Genomic DNA, 18619 nt, shown 5'->3' with positions numbered 1-18619 from the left:
ATTGATGTTCAATCCATGCTCTGAATCTTGTTTACATTGCATATTGAAGAAATGGTGAAAATTCTGATTATGATCCAATCACTGTCAGACAATGCCATTCTTTTCAGTATGCAAAGAGATTTGCACAGTTCTGTGGATCTATCCTGAAGTCAGCTGACCATTGAGGGAAAGACAATTTCCTGAGTGTTTGAAATAAACAAACACAACAATAACAACAAAGAAACAACAATAAAAACAATTGCTTCTTGATACTAAAAATGCAAAAAGGAGTACCATGATTTCAAGGGACATGACCAGGTGGCTAGGTTGGTAATGTGTCCTCTGCCCTAAAAAGTCTGAACCTATTGCTTCAAGGATGAAGGAGAAAGACTTCCTATCATGCAAATATAACAGGATTTCATGTGAAGATGAAACTCAACAGTCAGAAGTTGGACATTCTTGGATACTCTTTCTAAAAATTTTTCCTTTGAGAAAGTATTCTTTTTAGACTAGTGTAAATAACTGACATTTATTGGTGTCACTTACGGCAGAAAAAACTTCCTACACCAGATGCACATGACCCAATTGTTAAATAAGACATTTTGAAGGTAAACACACACCCTAACCCAGGTTTTTTACCCACTTTTTAAGATGACCAATTCTTCTGCCCCCCACCTGAAGACATGTGAGCAACTGCTAATGCAAAACCGTAAACAGCCACTTGGGCTATGGCATCTTCAACTCCACTCTGAGATGACGATTCCAATTACATTTGAGACTTGACTTCTCTCATTTTTTTTCTAAGGAAAGTTCCTGAGTCCAGTATTTACAATATTACAGCAGTAGCAGATCTGTGTCTACAGCTCATCTTTTTCTGCTGTATCCTCTTTGCTGCTGGGGGAAGGCCTGCACTTCCATAGAGTTTGCTGATAATTGACTGAACAATTTCTTCCAGTTCCTTCTTCTTAGCTTTGAAGTCTTCAATGTCAGAAACTTGGCGGCTTTCCAGCCATTCAGTCTTTTCTTCTACAGCTTCTTCCATGGTCTCCTTATCTTCAGAGGAAAGTTTACCTCCCAGCTTTTCTTTATCTCCAATATGATTCTTTAGAGAATAGGCATAGCTTTCCAACTCATTTCTAGTATCAGTTCACTCCTTGAGCTTTGTGTCTTCCTCAGCAAACTTCTCAGCATCATTAACCATCCTTTTGATTTCTTTAGGTGTCAGGCGATTCTGGTCATTGGTAATTGTGATCTTATTTTTGTTCCCTGTACCCTTGTCTTCAGCTGTCACTCGAAGAATACCATTCACATCTATCTCAAAGGTGACTTCAATCGGTGGGACCCCACGAGGAGCAGGAGGAATTCCAGTCAGATCAAATGTACCCAGAAGATGAATGTCTTTTGTCAGGGGTCGTTCATCCTCATAGACCTTGATCGTGACAGTTGGTTGATTATCAGAAGCTGTAGAAAAGATCTGAGACGTCTTAGTAGGCACCACTGTGTTCCTTGGAATCAGTTTAATCATGACACCTCCCACAGTTTCAATACCAAGTGTAAGGGGACATACATCAAGCAGTACCAGGTCACCTGTATCTTGATCACCAGAGAGCACTCCAGCCTGGACAGCAGCACCATACACTACAGCTTCATCTGGGTTTATGCTCTGGGAGGGCTCCTTGCCATTGAAGGACTTTTTAACCAGTTGCTGAATCTTTGGAATTCGAGTAGAGCCACCAAGAACAACTTCATCAGTATCAGACTTCTTCAAATCAGAATTTTCCAACACTTAATGGATGGGCTTCAGAGTAGAGCAGAACAGATCCATGTTTAGCTCTTAAAATTTGGCCCGAGCCAGGGTCTCAGAAAAGTCTTCTCCTTCATAGAAGGACTCAATTTCAATTCTTGCTTGATGTTGAGGAGACAGGGTCCATCTGGCCTTTTCTACCTCTTGCTGGAGTTTCTGCACAGCCCTATTGTCTTTCCTGACATCTTTGTCAGTCCTCTTTTTGTACAACTTGATGAAAAGTTCCATGACACACTGGTCAAAGTCTTCTCCACCCAGATGAGTATCTCCATTAGTGGCCACGACTCCGAAGATGTGGAGTGAGAGGTGAGATGGAGAGAGGAGACACATGGAAGGAGATGCATGGAAGGTTCCACCACCCAGGTGGAACACCAGGATGTCTTCTCCCCCTCCGTCTTATCCAGGCCATAAGCAATAGCAGCTGCCATAGGCTCGTTGATTATCCTCATAACATTTAGCTCAGCAATAGTTCCAATGTCTTTGGTTGCTTGGCTTTGGGCGTGGTTGAAATAGGCTGGTAAGGTAACAACTGCATGGGTAACCGTCTTTCTCAAATAAACCTCAATGGTTTATTTCATTTTAGTGAGAGCCATGGCAGAAATTTCTTCAGGAGCAAATGTCTTTGTTTGCCCACCTCCAATATCAACTTGAATGTATGGTTTAGTTTTCTTTTCATCTACTTTGAACGGCAAGAACTTGATGTCCTGCTGCATAGACAGGTCGTTCCATGTGCGGCCAATGAGCCACTTGGCGTCAAAGACCGTGTTCTCGGGATTGGAGGTGACCTGGTTCTTGGTGGCATCGCCGATCAGATGTTCTCCTTCAAGAGTGAAGGCCACATAGGACTGCGTCATGCGGTTGCTCTGATTGTTGGCGATGATCTCCACGCGGGCGTTCTTGAACATGCCGACGCAGCAGTAGGTGGTCCCCAGGTCAACGCAGACCACCGTGCCCACGTCCTCCTTCTTGTCCTCCTCCTCGAACCGCGCTGCACCGAGCAGCAGCAGCATCGCCACACCAGGGAGAGCTTCATCTTGCCAGCCAGTTGGGCAGCCCAGGCAGGGCGTCGCAGGCAGTGAAGCCAGCGAAACACCCCAGTCGGTCGGTCTGTCTGTGCTGTCTCGGCTGGCATCAAGAAAGTGTTTTGTACATATACTTGATCGTATGTAAAAAACACAACCAAATGTGGCAAAAGCAGAGAGAAATAATTTCTGGGACTGTAGGCAGTCAAAAATCGGATTTGGATTCTCTATTTTGCCCTCACCTTTCGAGTTTTAACTGCCCTGCTCGCTGACCTGGCATTCGAAGGAGTGCTAGAAATGGCCCTTAATGGAAAATTATAAGAAAACACTCAGAATTTCTGAGCCCATGTTCAATCTGAGTATTCTGAAGGGCTTCACAGTGTTAGAAATAATTGCCATTTACAATAATTTATAGGTTTAGTAGATTTTCTAATTTGAGATTTAAACAGTCAAAAAAAGATGGGGAAAGTGACATGCAAAACAAGCTATCTGCCATCAAGGCTGAATAGACCTATGTTGGTGAAAATAGTTATAAATAATATAATTCCTATCATTACATGAAACAATGTGACTAGTCACTTTTAAAGGCTATGCTTTATTTTTATTACTGAAAACATTGTATTGATTTCTCTTTATTTACCTACAACTGGGGTCCGTGTTGTCAAGTGCTCAAGCAGATCCTAAGCAGCAGCAAATATTGCAGCTGCCAGTTGTCCTTGCCAGGCTTCCGTAGATTCAGTCAGTGAAGAGACAACACACCCGAATGATGTAGCTGTTTATTACTCACAGCACAGCAGACAGCATGAGCTTCAAGTTCACATCAAATCCCCATCCCCTCCAGGTCCTATGGGGGCGATGTGGAGGAAGCCTGGATAGATACTATACACATGGTGGGTCTGTGCCACAGCTGAGGAGACTTGGAAATCCAGACTTATAAGGGGACTTCAAGCAAACCTGCTCATCCTCCACTTTAGAGAAAGACATTTTTCATATTTTCCTGGTCAGGAAACCAATCTGCCCTCTGATCCAGAGGGAGACACTTTCTCTATCACCCTGGAACATCTCCAGGAGAGGAGGGAGACCTAGCTTTATGACCCTGGTGCATAAGCAAATCTGCTCCCTGACCCCACAGCAGCTTTGTAGATTTCCTTGAACAAAGCTGTCAATGCCTTTTGCTTAGAGGATGAGCAGAAATACCAAATCCTTGGAGACTATCTCCCTAACACACAAGTGCACTCAGTGTCCATAAATGGTGTGCAGATGCTGAGGGTTGAGCAAGATCAGAAGATTATTGCATTTCATGCAAAGAAAAAAGAAGATTGCTTCAGCCATTGTTGAAGGCAGTTGATACCATCTCAAGTCATATTGCTTTTAATAATAATAATACTTATAAATAATTGATTCACAAACATGGAAACTACTTTCGGCACCTTTGACATCCTTGCTCTAACCTAGAGCCTTTGGATACATTCCTCTCTAGTTTTGGGATTTAGTCACACACCTTCAAGGTGTCCACCTGTCCACAGGTAGCCTACTTAAGAATAGCCATTATATTACAAAGAACCTGATAATATCTAGCTAATTAAATGTTAGGAGATCAGAATGAACTCTTCAGAGGTCTTTAGCTCAAAACTTAAAGAGTTCTTAAATAGTTCAACATTGCCCTGAGGCTTTTATTCATGTGAGCTTCTGCCACTAAGAAAGTACAGAAAGAGAGATCTGAGCAAATCTGAGTTTTTAAACTGGGAGTGAGAGAGCTTTTCCTCTTCACCTCAGATCATACTGTTTCTGCTTTTAAGAATGGGACAGTAGGGTCAGATAACACAAAAGGCACCCTTTCAAATAGAAGCCAAAAAGATTGCACTGGCTCGTAGAGTGCATCGCTGCTTGAATAAAAGTCAGTAGTAGAAAGTTAGAAGTGAGCAGTGTATTGGTTCTCAATTTTTTACAAAATAGAATCACATAGAGTGTGGCTAAATGATATCAATTCTTTGAGGATGACAGGTTTTTTAAAAAGGAGAGCCATTCACCAAAGTAATGATTAATCGAGGCAATTTTTCTACCCTCAAGGAGATCCTGAATTTAACACGTTATTCACATTAGTGATTATGGGGCTTCAGGATTACTGCATTTTCAAAGATTATTAAAACCAGAAATTGGCTGGGCACAGTGGCTCACGGCTGTAATCCTAGCACTTTGGGAGGCTGAGGCGGGCAGATCACCTGATGTCAGGAGTTCGAGACCAGCCTGGCTAACATGGCAAAACCCCGTCTCTACTAAAAATACAGAAATTAGCTGGTTGTGGTGGCAGGCACCTATAGTCCCTGCTACTCTGGAGGCTGAGGCAGGAGAATCACTTGAACCCAGAGGCGGAGATTGCAGTGAGCCAAGATCACACCACTGCACTCCAACATGGGCAACAAGAGCAAGACTCCGTCTCAAAACAAAACAAACCAGAAATTGGCATTTGTCCTATTAAACCCTCAATAAAATCATAGACGCTTGCAAAGAACTTTAAATATTGGCTTGAAATGTTTTGTGTGTGTGTGTGTGTGTGTGACTAGTTTTAATATCTTCTACAATTTAGAAGGAATTTTAGCGTTTACGTTTTCTGAAAATAAGTAATTTATTTTGTGTAGATCATATAGGCATCTTCTTATCTCAATGGGGAAAAAAAGTCTTACTTTTAAACTCTCCAGAGTTTGTAGCAAATATTTGAGTTAATAACTCTTCCTTTAGATCAACTGAGCCTCAGATGTCATGAAAACAAACATGAAATTTAATCGTAGAAATATATTGCTCTTCAAAAATCCTTATGTCTCTAAGTACTTAATGTTGTCTGGCAGTATATATTACTCTATAATAAAACTCGTTTTACTAGTATATGGTAACATATCAGATAAAACTTATTTGACATGTGCAGAACTCAAGACTGGTTAAGTGTGGAAAGAAATTTTCCTAATGAAGTTATTGGATATAGTGATGCCAATATTTTTGTCTTTTAAATAAAAGCTAAATTCAATCAAAAATAACCATTCACTCAGATGCCTTATGTGTGCTATAATGTTTATCTGAAAATATTAGTATTAGAGTCTTAGCTAAAACTAATGTAGTATGCTAATGTAACATACAGCAAATACGAACAGAAATCACCATCAGAGTTGAGGTTTACTGATATTTTTGCCCATTCCCAACACACATCCCGGGCATCAAAATATAATTCTTAAAAGAGTTTTGTGAGGAAAATAAAATAAGTTTGTCTAGAATGACCTATTTATATCGTTAACGCACATTTTTTAAATTTTGCTTTTTAAATCCTTATGTCTCATTAAAATTGTGATAAAATACAAACAATATGAAATTTACCATCTTAATCATTTTTAATTTTATAGTTCAGTGACATTAAGTACATTCACTTAGTTGTGCCACTCTCACTACCAGCCATCCAAAGAGCTCTTTTTATTTTGCTGTACCAATATTTTTAGACAACATACTCTATGTAGGTTTGGTTATTAGGATCCATTTATAATCACTCAGAATCTTGGAATTACATTGAGGCATTACGGCTAGCTGAGACTACAAGGACAGGTCTGATGAGGCTTGGGCCTTTCCTGTGTATCTCAAATGGTCAGGTCAACACTGGGAGTTGATCATTACTTTAGGGGCCATAACACCAAGGGAATTCATGTTTGATTATGTTATTGTTTAAGCATATTATTCTGTGTGAGTCTTTATCAACTAATATCTCTGGAGGTTTGTTTTCTATCAATAGGTTAGGCAAACTTCTTGCTGCTATTTAACTGGTATAACCCTTTTTATTTCAGGCACAATCCATGTCCATAAGTGTAGAGTGTATCCTTTTGTGTTTTGTGTTTGTAACAATGGGCATGTAATTCTTTTGGTAGAAAGAATTACTTTCTCTTCAATGTGGAAGCTAAAAGTGGATAACTATTCACCAAATAGGTGATATGGAAAGATTGAAAAGAGGTATGTGGCAAAAGCATATAGATAATATTCGAGGAAGATACTGTTTTCTCAGTTTATTTCAAATCACATCTTGCAAATTTGTACCTATAATCAATGGGGTGAGTGAAGGGATAGAAACTGTAAATGGAAAACTGAAGAATTATATAGGGAAAAAGTTGTAAAATCTCATCTTGTGGTGTTGAGCAAACCAGCTTTACACTTTATGAGTTTCTGCCACTGTTGTATCGAGCAATACCTATATCTGAACCTCAGAGTTTTTAAAAAATTTCTTATGATTTCCCATTATTGCCTCCCTCCCGCCAAGGAATTATAGATTTCATACAAGACTTTGAAGATTCTACTCCAAGAGGCTGGACTGTTCTAAAGGGAACCTCTTCTTGGTGCACTTTCATTCTTCTTGCCTCTTTCCTCTGCTTCCTCCTTCCATGGACTAAGGACCAGTAGTTTTCTTTCCTACCTCTTCCTAAATGTCACTTTCCCATGATGATTATTTTCTTTTCTTCTCTCCTAGACTTGATTAAATGTCCCTGTTATATGCTCCCATAAAATCCTGACCTTTATGTCTCATGACTTCCATTGCACTTTATTTGAATCAGGGTTATGGTTGGCTTCTTCCTGTGCTGTATTTTACATTCCATGATGGTGGTTACCTGCTTATCTTGTGAATGCTGCATCACCCAGCACTATGCGTGGTATAAGGCATCAGCCTGGAATAATTTTGGCTCTGAAAGTTAAAAATGTACATTTAAACAAAGCAACAAAACTTCTGGAAGAAAACGTAGGGTATTTATTTATAACCACAGAGTGAGAAGGCTTTTCTGGAATTCAAAATTAAGAAAATTGAAAGAAAAGATTAATGCTTTTGACCACATAAAAATCAGAAGCTTTTACATAGCAAGAGACCCCACAAAGTCAAAAGGTAAATGAAAAAGTGGGGAAAAGATTTTCTACTCTTATCACAAAAAAAAGATTATAAAGAAATAGACCAAATACTCAGTGGATCAATAAGTAAAGATTTGAACAGATAATTCTCAAATACCACTTTTTATGCATTACATTGGGAAAATTAAAAGATAAATCATACATTCATTTGGCAATAATAAGTGTGATTATGTAGGGTGATTTGAATTAGATTGGGTAGATGAGAATAGAGATTTGAGGTGAGTTTTTAATGTATATTGCTTTTTAACATTTTACTTTTTGAATCCTGAAGTCATATAACCTGTTAAAATTTAGTGATCAAACAATTAGAGAATGGAAAAAGTTAACAGTTGTAAAAATGTAAAATAAGAGGAAAGTATAAGAACTAGAACTTTTTAATATTAGGCTGAGGGAAGTTAAGGCTAAATTGGTAATAGTCTTTAAGTTTAAATGCTTCAGCTTAAAAATAAGGGATTTACACTTTGATCTCTTGGTCACTTCAAATTCTGAGACTCTATCATTTGACATGAATGGTTTTTTTTTAAATAAGAAGTCTTATGTTTAGATATTTGCTATCTCCATTAAGAATAGCACAAAAATGTGAACTTAATTTTTCAGAGGAAAAATATGAGGTTGGAAAAGTATAAAGAATATCAAATTACTAATTTCTAATAACAGGAGTCTTGCATTTATTGAGCATCACTGTGCAGCTGACTTTGGAAGCTTCTTCTTTGTTTAATTTAGAATTATTTATTTAAAAGATAAGATTGTAAAATCTGTGTAACAGTATTGTAACTGGTTTTTCTTGTACATACATCAGACACTTTTATAAACATACATGTAAACACTAAAAATGTGTATATATTATATGTTATTGATACATGTATAAAAGGAAGGAAGGAAGGACAGAAGGAAGGAAGGAAGGAGATGATATTCTTTGAGAAAAATGAACTTATATTTCTTTGCAAGTTGCTTTTTTTACTTACTAATATGCCTTGCTTTCTCTGATACCTATATACCTAACTTAGGGAATACATTCTATACAATTCTTGCTTTTTGACCTTAACAAGGTCAATTTTGTTTTTGAAAATATTTTATAGAAATATTTAAAAATTGCTATGTATTTATGAGCCAAGTTTAGTGATTACATTTTTAAATCTTTTCTAAATTATTCTATCTTTATTCACTGTATTGATCTGTGTCAGGCTCCCATTCTCCCATTACACTATGTGGTCTAGAGAAGAGCACAGAGATCTAGAGGGAGCCAGATTATGTCTACATATTAATGTCTTTATGAAAAACCTACTAGTGTTTCATAGCTATTAATTATTTGTCAATGTAATGTTTATCTGTGAATTTCATTCATTAGTTTATGTTAATGAATTTCAGAGAAAAGAGAAAAAAATACCTTTTACCTGAAGTTCTAATTGTACAGCATGAATTGTCTATTATAGGTTGTATGTATGATTGAGTCCCAAGAGAAAAAGCTGACACTGGCAAATGATTTACTTTTGTCTATATTCAGAGAATTTATAATGTGATACTAAAAATAGAATTTCAAGAAACTGTGGCATAGTCCTTAGCTAAAATACATTAACTTGAAACCAAATTTAAAAATAACAGTAGTTCATGGACTGTGTTGCCACAGTATAAAAAGAAGATCATAAATCTAAGGAAGAATAATTTTATTAATAGAAAATCTTTGAGCGAGGACTATATTGTCATTTTCTAAGCAGCGCTTAACACATCTATTTGATGGTACTAAAAATATAATCACCTTCCCGAAGAAGCATCATAATTTAGCACTGTTCATTATAGAAAAGTTATCAAAAAACTGTCATGGAAATAAATAACTGGCAATGGTACTATTTTGGGGGGTTTTATTTTGTAAGATTTTAGAATTTTATTAGAATGCCTCTTCTGTGTTTTCAAATTGGAGTCTTTGTCTATTCCCTAGCATGAAATTAGTTGTAGTTCTTGAACATAGTTAATATAACTTATTATGCCTTAGGGTGTGCTAAAAATTAGATATACATAGTGTACAAATATAGTGCGCTTGTGTGTGTGTATATATATATGACTGTGTGTCTTGTGTATATGTATACACGCATATGTGATACACATATTATATATGAGATACAAAAAGATATACAAGACCATGAAAGCCTTAAAGAGAAAAATTTTACCTAATTTGGGAGCTAACACTGAAGGGAGAGTAGGAGTTAATTAGTCAAAGGAGGTCAATGTATTTAGGCAGAGGACGTGTTCACACAAATGTTTTGTGGAGGGAGAAGGTTGGTGGGTGTGAGGAGCTAAAGAAGGCTTAGGTGGCTAAAGTAGGAGAGGCAATGGGGACCCCACACTGTGGAAGCTTGCAAGACATACTAAGATTTTGTTTTCATCCTATGAGCAGTGGGACTCCAGTAAAATAGGATTTTAAATAAGGAAATGAGATGATGAGAATTTTACTTTGAGAAGATTTCTCTGGCTGCAGAATTGAAAACAAGTTTTAGGAAGGTAAATGTTGTCTAGAATGGATATTAAGTAGCCTAGTGAGAAGGCTGTTGCCTGGTTCAGGTGAGAGATGGCAGGTTGGACTAGAGCAATGGAGATAAAGATGGCAAGCGGATGTAGCAGTTCTAATGGCATTTTCTCCTTAAACACTAAATTCTACATTGGTCTAAATTGTATTACTTATTACTTACTAAATCTTACAAAATAGTAAGAGTTAGAGTGCCTTGCAAGAGATTATTAACATAAATGTCTCTGAAAATTAGGGTGAATTTTGGATGCCCAGACTCATATTCAGCTGTCTTGACCTAAATAAAACATTATCTGCCTAAAGATGATATATCACTGTCTCCTCTGCTGCATAATCCCTCCCTTTATAAAAAGTAAAGGAGCACCATGCCAGTTCTTATATTTTAATAAAACTTAAGCCTTGAAATATTTTATTGTTACCAAGCTCCATATAATTTTCAGTCAATGCAACCCTGAAACGTAATTTTAAAATTATTAGAGGAACATTAAATGGACAGCTAGAATACTATTAGGTAGCAATTTTACATAATTGACCTTCTTGAAAGGTTAGTTGCACTAATCTTCCATCTTAGGCAAGAGTATTTTACAAACACTTATGTAAAAGTTCAAATGACATAAAATTCTTTAAATTCAGCACATGTTGAATTTATCTAATAACTCTATATTTATTACATCCAATAAAATTACCAGCACAGAAGCCATAATTCGATATAAATTCCTGCATTAAAAAATGTATAACCCTGTGCCTAATCATGAAATTTTTTTACAATTAAACATTGGGAAAATTTTATTTGTCTTTTTAATTCAGTGCTTTCACTACTAAAGGATATGACATTTATTAAAGTCTTGTAATTTCAATCAAGAAACAGTTAATCAGCATTTGCAAAGTACAAAGATAAGTCACTGCTAGAGAGTCAGTGGTGAATGAACTCCAATATCCAACATCAGAAGTTTTACCATCTAGTATGGAGTTAATTTTTTCCTAGTAAATCCTTGCTGTAAAAATTTAGCCAGTATTCAAATTCTCCCTCTGGAAATTATTAACATATTTTTAGACTGAGCAAAATTTTATTGAGCAGTATTTTTCCTGACTTGTTCAGTATTACTGTAGGTTATAGATCATCTAATTGTTTTTATGCAAATCAAAATTTTCTTTTTTAAAAAAGAGATTTTGCCAGATGGAGAGTAATTAACTACAAATGAGAAGACACATTAATAGTATCTTATAAAAAGGATATTTGTCATATTAGCCTATAAGAAAGGTTGAATGTGCAAAGTTTTCTCATTAAGGTGCCCCTTACAGCCTCTATACATATGTGTGTGTATGTATTTTAAATCCAAGTAATTAATTTTTTGAAGTGAGGTTTATTACGTCAACTGACATTAATTAGGCAAATTGTATTTTCAGTGGTTTCTGTACCACTTTAGGAGAATATTGTGTTTTTGAAACTATTAAATATTATTGTATTAGTGTATTATGTACTACTCCATATAAACTTACTATTTTCTTTTGTTTGTTCAAGTATTACTTTGTCATAAGAATATGGCTGTAAGAAATTAATGCTAAATGAAATCACAATACAGAGCTCGTGACAAATGGTGTCTATTATATTTTAATAATTTTAGCTTAAGAGTTTACTGTGTGCAGAATCCTGTACTGGTGTAGAGAGGAAACCACAGACTTTCCTTTATAGAATTCCATTAAAAAGGTGGAAAAAAATAATCTCCCTCTCTCTCATCACCGGCTCCTTCTGCTCCCTGGGATTATGCCCCTGGCAAACTCAGTGCTCACTGATAAGCCACTTATAGAAACAGAAAACTGTCAGCAACAGTATGGGGAGGAGAACATAGTCTCATCCCACAACCACACTGCCCGCCAGCACAGGGAGAGTCTGCGTGCCACGTGGTGTTCTCTATCAACTGCAGCCCTGAACTTTTTCTCCAGGTGATATCATTTCCTCTCAGGGTCAGGGTGGTTCTAGGGGAAGAAAGACCAACAACTGTGATGCACGGTTTGTCAACTCATGGGAGAAAGGCTTCTCCTTTTTTTTGGTAATTTTCATTTTCCCTAGGCCTTTGTATGATTATCTTCTCCTTATATTTTTATTTTTAAGCTCAAGCATATTTTTAATTTAATTACTATAGTAAAATATACTAGTACTTTTGAAATAAGTCAAAATTTTATTATTATTAGACCTTAAGCTCCATTTTAACAGAGAAAACACGAACCCATCCAAATATGGCATAGTAATTAACACTGTAGTGATACTGAGGTGTTCATATACCAGATAGTACCATCAGTACTCAGTGATTTAATCTAGGAGCTTGAGCTCCTTAGATCTGATGGACAGCACAGACCCAATTATAATTGTTTCTCTGTTACGTCATTAATTAAAATTGTTAAGGGAGGTAAAGAAACCTCACATTATATCCATCTTGCACTCTTTCCTGCAACCAGGCTGACCTTTCCATATTCCTCCAGAGAGCCCAGATCTTTACTGGACACATAATTTTGCTCCTGCACTTTCTCCTTGTGTTTATTCCTCAGTCAGGCCTCTGCTTAAGAGTCACCTCTGTCCAGAGGCTTTTCTCTCTATTCTGGCTGTATCAAGGTTGAGCAGGTGGGGAGTTAGGCATCTCCAAACTAAAGTTACTTGGTGCAAATACTTTACCTCGTTCCTAACAAGACAGTACACAGTAGTTGACACCACTAGGTCCAAAGCTACAAACAAGATGATGTAACTTTATTATATTGAAGTTATTTGAATTTAGATATATGTACTGTTTTTTGAATGTCATTGGGTTCAAGGATGCATTTTCAGAAAACTGAGGTCTTCTGTGTAAAATAAGACCATCGCTGCACATCAGTACTCTGTTATAGATCAATAAAAGCGCATGTTTCAGTGACATTGTCTAGGACAGATTGTCAAATTGTTATACCTCAGGTTCATGATGGTGGAATTACTGTCTCTCTCAAGACCAAAGCAGATGCAGTGCTTCTTGTGATCTGACAGATGCAGAAGTACACTTTTAGCCACATTCTTTCTCTGTCTCTGACTTTCTTTGTCTCTGTCTCTCTCTCTCTGTGTGTCTCTCATTTTCACACACACACTGAGATAGAGAGATGAGAGAGAGAAATCTGCATACATGTTTGCATGACATTTTACCTGAAATTATGAGAGGTGTAACCCTTTGTTTTCCCTGGGTTTGGGACCATCCATTTTTCTTCTTAAGTATGTCACTTACTGCTATCAATATTAAAGCTTGCTTTTGTTTAACTCATATCCAGTAAGTCTGCATTCTCCATTAAAAAACCTACCTTGTTAGATGAAAAAGAACTTGTCCTTAGTTTTACCTTAAAAGCAGAAAAAAAAAATCTATATTGAGTCTCTGAAAGAGTAGATGACATGGACTTCATTCCACAATAATCTCCTTTGTCATTTACAAGCCATGCAACTCTCCGTGCATGGTAATTGCAGCAGCTGAGGAATCAAAGAGCCTCGATTCTGTGTTCAGTTCTGTCCCTTATTTATTGTGTGATTTTGGTAAATTACTTCTTTACGTCTTGGTCTTATTATTTACAAAAGGATTTCTCTTTTGGCCATAGGAAAGTTACTTGTATAAAATAGTGTATGTGAGATTATTCATTGATCAAATCACTTGGTCAGGACTTATGAGCTGTCTCTATGTGCCAGTATTGTTCCAGATGCCAGAGGTACAGCACAAAAGAACAAAAATATCCTACTCCTGTCTAGCTTCACTGCAGTACACTTGAAACTATTAAGGGCTATATGAAGTAATATATCAGAAAAGGCTGTATAAATCATTTAATTAAGCTGTCGTTTCCATGGGGATAAGAAACATGCCTAATTCTATCATTCATGTATATATATATATATATATAGAGAGAGAGAGAGAGAGAGCACATAAGGTATTCAGATAAATAACAAATTGAATTTAAGAAAAAAATCAAGAAAAATCTAAGAATAAAATTAAGGAATCAGAAGGCCTGATGGTTATTCACAGAGTGAGTTTTTTCAGACACTCAGTGTGTTCCCTGAGAAACCTATCGCTTGGTTATTTAGTGTCATAGAAGGACTATAAAATTAAAGCCCCTGCTAGTGGATCTAATGATGATATTTCCATGAGGCAGCTGTGTGAAAAAAATAAAATTAGCAACACAAAAATGGACTATCTCTATCTCAGAAAAGCTGCATCTTAGATTCCCAAATTCTTAGGGTAGGATCATATTAATTCTGATAATTATTTGGCTCTCTGATTTCATAATTCTGTACTCCTGTATCTTTTTTGTCACTAGGGAGTTAATTTTAGGCCAATTAAATATTAGGATTACTAAGGGGTTTGGTATTACCTGAAGTCATTTAAAAATGGGATGACTATTTTTTTCCCTTGTGATATGTATCAGTCTGAACAGAAAAAAAAATCCGTAGCAAATATATTTGATATATTTGATACCTTTTGGTAGTGCTGTATGATACTAAATATTTGACACTATTTTGCTTCTATGTCTGTGCATGTGGCAAGCACCAATGACTATATTATAATTAACACTACATTAGTGAAGACCAAGTATAAAATGATTATGTCTGTTGCATGCGACCCTTGGCATTTCTGTCACAGTGACTGTATTTAGTCAGGTTTGCCTTAGAAACTGTAAAGGTTTGAGTTAAGTGAGCTGTTATGAGGCTTTTTCAGGCCATACTAATAATACCTTTTGATATTCAAAGGTCTTTTGAAACTTTTAGTTGTTGAGTTTATTTCTTTATTTCTTATCAATAGATTGATATTAAAAATCATTTTTATCCCTATATTCCAGCAAATGTAGGTTGCTTTTTTGATGATTGACTTGATGAGGGCTGATTGCTAAATTTAGGAACAGTGCTAGGTTATTGAGGTCCAAATAGAAACAATTTAGAAAAGATTACAGGGGTGTATTAGGATTCTCCAGAGAAAGGGAACCAAGATAATGCATATGTGTTGGGGAGTGGGGGGATGAAAGAGAGAGAGAAAGATTGTAAGGAATTGGCTCACATGATTACTGGGGCTAACAAGCCCCAAACTGCAGGGCAGGGTAGTGGGCTGGAAGTTCTGGCAGGAGTCAGTGCTGCAGTCTTCAGTCCGAAGACAGACTGGAAGCAGAATTCCTTTATCGTCTAGGGACCTCAGTCTTTTCTCCTAAGGCCTTCAATCGATTAGATTAAGTCTACTTACATTACGGAGGGTAATCTGCTTTACTTCAGAGTCTTCTGATTTAAATGTCAATCACATCTACAAAGTACCTTCACAGCAACAACTGACTGGGATTTGACGGAACAACTGAGTACCATGGCCTAGCCAAGTTGATACATAGAATTAACCATCATAATGGAATCTTATCATAGATTAATTTTATATAGAAATTATATTGCCTTGGGAAAAAAAGTAAAGTAAATAGTATTGAGAAGACCTAAATTTTACCATTAGAACAAATGTGAGAACTTACGGGAGGATAGGGGGCAAGGTTGTAGATATTTATATCTAGATTTATACCCTGAAGGCTTAAATTTTCCTAGCTTTTTAGATGCATAAATCAATTGTGGATAATTCAATTGTGGATAATTTTTTAATAAAAAGTCATAATTGCAGTGAATTAATTACTAGCCATTATATCAAGTAATCCACATTTGTTATTTCATTTGCACAAATCTAGACACGTATTATCTTTACTATAAAGATGAGAAAATTAATGCTTAAATAGGTTGAGGTTTGTGTAGGGTGACAACGATAGTAAGAAGTAGAGCTAGGATAATTACAGTATGTATTAAGGATTTTCTGCTCTGCTCACAGTTCAAAACATATCCTAAATAGAAGGCTTTACAGTTTTTGTCCTTACATACACCATCTGGATGAGCCCAAGATATCTCATAGCCAATTTTTATGAAAAAAAAAAAAAACTCTCTTCCTCAAATGATGAACAATTAGCTAATTAGTAGTGGCTTATGAAAAGCATGACTCTTTTATCTTAATAATTTACCAGAATTAGTTTTTATGGTATTTTTTAAGAGGTTTATGTAGGTATTAGGCACAGCTATACAACTATCTACTACTGTTAAATAATGCATCTATTTGAAAACAAATACATTAGAACAACATAAGATTACGTTCCCTTGCACCTTTAACCCAGTAGAAAAAATGAATCCCTATAAGCTTAATCAAAACACTTGACTACTGAGGTTTTCTAGCACCTGAAGAGAGAAAACTGGGAGAAACAATCTCGGTAGATTCAACCATCAGGTTGAACTGCTCCTCCAGCCTTCCTAATCTCGTACCCCTCCTCACTTGTACTCCACAATCACCCTGCAGTCCTTTCTGTTTTCTGAGCAACATCGCAGTCATATTTCTAATGCTGAATAACACATCTGGTGCACAGTGCTTAATAAATAATTTTAGAAAGGGCAGAAGGAAGGAAGCTAGGAAGGAAACAATATTTTCTAGAAACGCTCACTTTTAAGCTCTGTATTTACTTCACTTTAATCAACCCCATTACTTACATAACACTCTTTTACTTGTGTAACTGGCAACCAAGAAGCTGAGAGGTTATAGTGAAATTTGTCAGTTTTGATGCAGGTGATTTTTTTTTTTCTTTATTGTTTTTTCCCACCTCTCACTATGGACTAGTCACACATAAAGCCCAAGATTGCACATTGAATCTCAGCATGTGCTGAGCCATAAAGAATACCCTTATTATCTTTGAAATTTCTTATTTTAATTCAGAAGGAAATATTGACTACTGTTTTCTAATGGACATGTTTTAGGAAGTTTGTTGACCTTATAGTGTGAGACAATTTCTACAGAGTAATTACCTTTTTTTTTTAACCTCCCTAGCTATACTTTCTAACAATAGAATGGCACTTATTATAAAATTGGGAAACATGTTTTAAGAATCAGAAAGGAAAGGAATTGTGTGTTAGTCTGCTCTTGCAATGTTCTAAAGAAATACTTGAGGCTGAGTAATTTATAAAGAAAAGAGGTTTATTTTGGCTCACGATTCTGTAGGCTGTACAGGAAGTGTGGCTCTGGCATCTTCTTCTAGTGAGGACCTCAGGAAGCTTCCACTCATGTCAGAAGGCAAAGTGGGAGCAGACATGTCACATGGCAAGAGAGGGAGCAAGAGAAAGGGGAGGACGTGCAAGGTTCATTTAAACAACCGGCTCTCACATGATCTCATAAATCAAGAACTCATACATTACTGTGAGGATGGCGCCAAGCCATTTATGAGTCATTTACCCCCATGACCCAAACACTTCCCACCAGGCCCCACCTCTAACACTGAAGATTGCATTTCAACATGGGATTTGGAGGGGAAACACATCCAAACAATATTAAATCGCATCTGCCATTATTATTTTAATCTAACAATTTGTCTGATTTGCTATTGTAAAAGTAATCTGTACTTATGACATTCAGTACAAGTAGTCAACCTCACTCATCTTTGGTTTGAAAGTAATAACTGGAAAAAACAGTCATAATAATATGCATTTTGGAGCAAATAAAATTGGGTTGCCCAAATTATAACCAATTGTTAATTTTATTGATCATCTTTTAAATAAATTATATTTGCCATTAGTGTTCTTACTATAGACTTCAAGAATAAATTATTTTCCAGGACAAAATATTAATCTGTTCTGGAATGTGTGTTTAATTGTTCCAGAAAGTCTAAGTGTTTATTTAAATGCAAAACTTAAATATTTGGAAATATGTATTTGGTTTCTTTTGTACTCAAACCTTGCACATTGTAGTTTATCAAATTTTTACTCCATTAGATTTCAGTTTTAAGAATTGTGTGAAGTAACTATTATAGTGACTTTTTTTTTTTTTTTTTGAGACGGAGTCTCGCTCTGTCACCCAGGCTGGAGTGCAGTGGTGTGATCTTGGCTCACTGCAAGCTCTGCCTCCTGGGTTCACGCCATTCTCCTGCCTCAGCCTCCCGAGTAGCTGGGACTACAGGCACCCACCACCACGTGGGCCTGGCTAATTTTTTGTATTTTTAGTGGAGACGGGGTTTCACCGTGTTAGCCAGGATGGTCTGGGTCTCCTGACCTCGTGGTTTGCCTGCCTCGGCCTTCCAAAGTGCTGGGATTACAGGCGTGAGCCACCACGCCCAACCTATAGTGACTTTATGAAGTGTCCTTTTATCAAAACCTGACACAAAAAATTAATTCTTTTAAACTTCCTAAAATTACTTTAAGATATTTATTTACATATTTTTCACCTTGATTTTTATCCTTTAATTTTCTTTAAAAAAATTTTTGTGTGAGGATCAAGATAATGAATTTGTGCATCTCTGTGTATGTAACTAAGGGGA

General features: G+C 36.4%; 1 protein-coding gene and 1 pseudogene across 2 annotated transcripts in view; one reads left to right on the top strand and one right to left on the bottom strand.

The window, feature by feature from the left end:
- The window catches only part of MARCHF1 (membrane associated ring-CH-type finger 1), an 879756-nt gene that overhangs the window by 192965 nt on the left and 668172 nt on the right, over positions 1-18619 (top strand). The gene's annotated exons all lie outside the window — the stretch shown is intronic.
- LOC116465825 (endoplasmic reticulum chaperone BiP-like) lies at positions 837-2816 on the bottom strand (annotated as a pseudogene).

Source organism: Hylobates moloch, unplaced genomic scaffold (assembly GCF_009828535.3).
Source record: "Hylobates moloch isolate HMO894 unplaced genomic scaffold, HMol_V3 SCAFFOLD_3, whole genome shotgun sequence".
Classification (NCBI taxonomy): Eukaryota; Metazoa; Chordata; class Mammalia; order Primates; family Hylobatidae; genus Hylobates; species Hylobates moloch.
This window is presented reverse-complemented; position numbering and strand designations above follow the sequence as displayed.